Genomic DNA, 6,000 nt, shown 5'->3' with positions numbered 1-6,000 from the left:
CCCCCCCCCCGCCTTTTCCCTGGTAACCACCGATCAGATCTCCTTCTCATAGTAACTTTTCTACATAGGAAACCACTCAAAGATTTATTCCTTTAAACACTAATGTATATGGAACTGCAGACAATAAAAAATTTACAAATCCTTTATAACTAAAAGGACAGGGGCATTATCGTTTGTCCCTCCACTATATTTCACACTGGGGAGATTTTCAGGAAGTGGTAACATATTATAATACATTAGGGGTTTCAAATTCAACCCTGAACTGGACTGAAAATTTCAAAGATTTCCATAAGCTTTGCAGTGTTTTGCTCATATCAATGAAAGTAGAAATTCAATTGCTTTTCCTCACATTCATTAAAATAGCAATTCATTTGCCTTAGAAATACTATAGCCTTTCAAATGTCAAAGTTCTCTAGGGACAGACACATACAAAAACTGACTTAAAAATGGAAAAATCACCTGAAAACTCAAATGCACCCATCTCACATCTTGAGGTTCTCTTACACAATAAAAGAAAAATTCTATTTGGTTCTACAATTTTCTTGCCTTACATCGTATCTCTCAATTACCCTGTATTTTAAAAAGTCAAGCGCTAATGGAAACTAGAATCAAAGGGCTGCAATCTTCAATGAATAAAGGAATCCAAGGACAGAAACATGAATATTCCAATTAGCTCATAGAAGCAGCCTGCTTGCCTACAGTTCAGAAAGAAAACCCACGTTCAGAAAGTCACCATATTCCCAGACATGGGGTCTAGACATTTTCAGATGTGAGGTAACCCCTGGAGGGGGTCAGTCCCTGGAGAAGGAGGGGAGGGCACCTGAGCAGCCACAGGAATGAGCTCTGGGAGCCCCACACACTCTCCCTCTTCTGTGAGCATGGAAACGCTGCCTCCGCCTTGCTGTGAAGATGAGATGATCACTCAGAGCTCCTTACACATTGGAACACAAACCATCCATTCACTTCTGTGGCTGTATTTTCCCTTGTGAGACTATGCCATTTTCACTTGTTAATTCTACTGCTGGAGCTCATGTGAGTGATTTCAAAGTTTCTCTTTTGTGACTAACGCATCTAAAAACATTATCACACTGAAATTGCTGTATTTGGATTTTCCTCATCTCATAAAAATTCTCTAACCTGAATACCTGTTTGTCACTGGAATGTCACTTTCCATTGGTTACCTTCTGTTTTATCATTGCCATTTTGGGGGAAGAGTTAACACACTACCTAAAATGGGATTGGATGTCAAGACTATGTCACCATATACATCAAATTAACGGAACAATATTTATTAATCAAAGGTACTTTCTGAGGAGAGTAGGGTGAGGGTAAGTGGGTTGGGGTGGCCTCTGCAAAGGAGAATGGCTTTATCCTTTAAGGTGTATAGGGGTAGAGGTTTTCAAAATTTGACCCTCCTGTTAGCATAAAATGGACAAGGGTCAATCTTCCTGACTTATTTACCCACTGTGAGCCAGACAGGACGTGTAGGTATGTAAAGCCCATGAAGACTTGGATATTAAACATGCGGTCAGTGTCTTTATTAAAGTTCTCTCCTGAGGCTTCAGCAAATGGCACATCTCATTAAATGAATCTGATTTTGAACATTAATCGAAAAGCCATGTGAAAAGCATGAGAAATTATAATTAGGGTCACACAGCATCACATAGCCCTTTTAAGGGAACAGAACTCTCCTTGGCTGGTTAATAAAAAGTCCAAACTCACGTAGTCAGCAGCTACCACGGCTGCCAGGGAGTTTTCCTTCATGGAAAACATCTCAAACACTAGCTGTCTGCTACATGTATTTTGAGTGTTTTGGACATTTCCTGATTGGCAGTAATGATGATGTTGAATGACACGTGTGCCCAGGTCAGTACCAGTTGTAGCCGCCCCTGACACAGGAAGGGTTAATAATCACTGGAAAAAGCTTGCCAACAAACTGTGACCCGGAGGTGAGAAGGCCGGTTAGCCAATGACGGGTAAGACCCCCTGGGGGGGCAACCTAAGCCAGGTGGCGGCCGCCCGGGGGCACAGATGGAGAAACAATATCAATATCGGGAGCAAGAGGGACCGTCGCCTAAGAGACCTTGGCTGCTCCGAGATAAAAATATAGGAGCACAGCAATAACATGATAATATCAAAACAGAGGCCAAGGGAGGGCTCCTTGAGAAATCACTAAGAATTCTTGGCATTCGCTAATTACTTCATCCAGAACACCTGTGTATGTTTAACAGATGTAAGCTATGTATATATTGAAACTCTGGTTATAATAAACTCAGAGTGGCCATCAGCCCTCTCTGCATCTATCCTGATGTGTGCATTGGATTGCGACACCGACACCAGTCACTCCAGTGACAATGAGCACATGTGTGGAAATGGCAGGAAAAGAGCACATTTGTGTTGGATGGACAGGAGGGGCTTGGAGGGTGTCCAAAATGAAATATTACCACACAGGGCACAGACTAAAGGCAATGTTAGGAGGAAGACCCTGGAGTGGAATGAGTGGTGGCCAAGGGGGCACGATTACAGTAAACCAAAGACCTGAAGGACTCACCCATCAGACAGACATGTCTAGTGTAGAAAGGCTCTACTTATCTATTGCCAGTAAGCCTGATGATCAAAACAAAATAACAAGCCTCGAAGACTGTGGATTGAATCTCATCACTCAAACAGGAGGAACATCCATTTAGAAGAAAGCAAGTTTTATCTAAGTAAGGCATTAATCCTAATAAGGTTGCAGCCTGCGTCATAAGAGGTATAAGATCCATTGAATACCATTTTTTTTTAAAGATTTTATTTTTTCCTTTTTCTCCCCAAAGCCCCCCAGTACATAGTTGTATATTCTTCGTTGTGGGTCCTTCTAGTTGTGGCATGTGGGACGCTGCCTCAGCGTGGTTTGATGAGCAGTGCCATGTCCGTTCCCAGGATTCGAACCAACGAAACACTGGGCTGCCTACAGCAGAGCACACGAACTTAACCACTTGGCCACGGGGCCAGGCCCCATTGAATACCATTTTTAAGAGCCTAGTGTTTTATATTTTGAGACATTGGTTGATAATATTAATAATTTCTACAGTGTCTTCATGAGTAATTGATTCTGGCTGCAGGAGGATCATGTATGACAGGAGCAGTAATTTGTCTATAAAAGGGTCTACCGTGGTCTGAGCACAGCAAGCAGACCAGCAGAGGGGGTGAGCAGCCCGACAAAGTTTATCTGCCATCAGCTGTAGGGTCCCCTCCCCGACCTGCACTTAATGTGCATAGATTGTATTACCTGTGACACGTTTTTCACATCTGGTGTGTTAGTCACTGAGTTATCCAGGGTAGTGGAGGGAAATCCCTGGAATTCTGCCTAGACCTTTAGGTTTGAGGCCTCTTACTGGTTCCATATCACAGGGGCCCATGGGCCAAGCTTAATGCCATCAGGTCTGAGGTGGCAGTATGTGTCTCAGAAATTTGAGTGCATGTATCACCCTGAGCAATGAAATGAGCCTCTGCAGACTGAGGTTTAATATGTGCAGAGTAAGGAGTGACCTGACTTGTACTTGGGTGTGTGAGGCAAGGTATCCCAGAGTTCTTTTAGGCAGAGGGGCAACCTTGGGTAAGAAGGTGTTGCTATTGGTGGGATGGGACAGCTAGATCACTGGCAGTGGCCAAAGGATCTGTAACAATGTGCAGGTGAGGTTGACTCTTGGCCAGGGAATTCTCTATTGCTGGCACAATTATCTGGAATTTACTAATCAATCTGATGCAATGTGTGATCAGGGCTGGCCTGTGTGATCTGGGGAAAGGACAAAGTGACTCTGCAGTGGACCCATCAGGTGTGCTGGTGCACACGGTGCATAAGAACTCCATGGTCATGGGTCCCCAAGTCACTCCTTAAGTGCCAACGTGTCTGAAAAGGAGGGGACCTCCTCCAGAATGAATTACGTCAATTAGAGAAGAGGGGAACACACCTCCTCCTGTAGGTGATATGCCAGAAGCGCCGTTTATTGCTTTATCCTGTAAGTTCCCATATCTCCTCAAAAGGAGTTCTCTATTTGGCAAGCCTGAGGGGTGCTGCATTCAGGCCGAAAGGCAAAATAGGTGCTGGCTGTGAAAGACCATCAACTCAGGCCCTAAGAGGGCCTCCATTTACAAAAATAGTCTGTGGGTTGACAGCAGTGGCTTCTCTGTGTGCAGCACTGAATGAAGAGAAGTTTCTGGTACAAGAATGCCTGGGGCAATTTATGTCCACAGGGAGAGGTTTAGAGACTCTGGATGCGGAATGGGAGGCTGCTACAGCCTCTACGGGAGAGGGGTGTGTGGAGGAAGAGACTAATGGAGGGACAGTGATTTCAAAAACTTCTAGAATCATTTGTCACCCAATTCAAACTCTGTCAACTTGTAAGTGTTGTATGAATAAGTAAGCAAGCAGATCTGGTAATTATGTGATGTCTGTGGTCACTGTGAGCGACAGAATGTGCCCATGACATGGTTTCTACCACTGCTTCTGTCACCCTCTCAGCTCACAGCCCCCTCCTGTTGCCTCAGAGAAATTGTCCAGAGGGGACTTGTGTGGATTTCTAAAGATGTTTCCAAGTCAGCAGGCACAGAGTAGGCTCGACTTGGGCAGTAAACAGCTGGAAATGGCCTACGGACGGCACTGAGAAGAAATGATGCTGATGCCCATGAATGAGGATGTCCACAGTTACGTCCCTCTTGGGATACACTTTATGTTTCAGAACCACAGTATTTCTACAGATCTGTCCACAGAACCTGATTTAAACTCAAGGACAGTTTCTAGGAGCCCTGTCACTTCACTCCTGTTATGAGTCCGAAATGAGGGCAGGCGCAACCCTAGGGGGTGTTCTCTCAGTTAAGACAGGGTTGCAAGAAAGGCCTGTTGAGCACTGAGTCCTTCTTGCCCAGTCCTTCATTCTTCCTAAGAAGGATCCCATAGTGCTAAAAAGAACTGTTGAATGCATAAAAACCAAGGTTCAGGAGAGTTGAACATTCTCCTAACACAGGAAATTGATTCTGTTTTTCATTTTCCATTAATTATATACATTTATGATATTTTAGGTATACTTATGAATTTCCACAAATGCATACTAATACAGCTGTCAAAAGATGGAAAACATGCCATCTCCAAGAAGAACTCTCATCGTGCCCATTTGAATGAAACCCCACCAATACGTAGGTTAACACTAAAAAAAGTTGAGCTTACTGGTTTCTTTTGCTCTTTATTAAACCTTGTAGCTTTTACTGTTGTTTGCCTCTTCTCCACAACACGTGCGTCTAAGCATATGGAAATAAAACGTATGAACAGCAAAATGGCTTGGAGGGGCTTTGTGTAACATTGAAACTAACAACTTCCAGGTACTCCTGGGATAAAAAGACCCTATTTTCTATTTCTCCTTTTATATTCAAGTAGGATATTACTCAAAGTGACACCCTCTCTCTCCAGCTCACTCAATTATTCCTGGGATGGTTGCCTCTAACCATCCAGAGCTCTTTGTGCTGTTTCCACGGGGAGATGACAGTGGACTCACAGAGATGTCACTCTACTCATAGAACTCACTCAGGATGAGCTAGAACAGGGCAGGTGAAGGCAACTGTCTCTCTAAGTGGGAGGAACTCCATGGTTTACTGGGGTGCATGTTGCACACTCCAGTCTGTAGAGCAGCAAAACGAAAATGCCAAAGACTGCAATATTTTAAGTATTTAAACGTAAAATAAAACTCCTCTCAAATGACATTTAAAACAAAGACACCACAAGTATCTGTGGCTTAAATCAGTAGGAAGTTTCAGGTCCCAGACACCAATAATAATGACATCCTCACTCACTCCTATCCTCATAGAAAAGATACATACACACCTCAGCCTCCCCATTAGCTCATATAGCTTTCTACTTTCCTTCAAAGCCGTTAATTCCATCTTATCAGATAAAGCTTTAAGATTTATTAATCACCTCTCTTTCCCCACAACATATAAGCACAAGGACTGCAAAAACTTGTTTGT

This window comes from Equus quagga, chromosome 14 (genome assembly GCF_021613505.1).
Source record: "Equus quagga isolate Etosha38 chromosome 14, UCLA_HA_Equagga_1.0, whole genome shotgun sequence".
NCBI classification, from domain to species: Eukaryota; Metazoa; Chordata; class Mammalia; order Perissodactyla; family Equidae; genus Equus; species Equus quagga.
Note: the sequence above shows the minus strand (reverse complement) of the source record.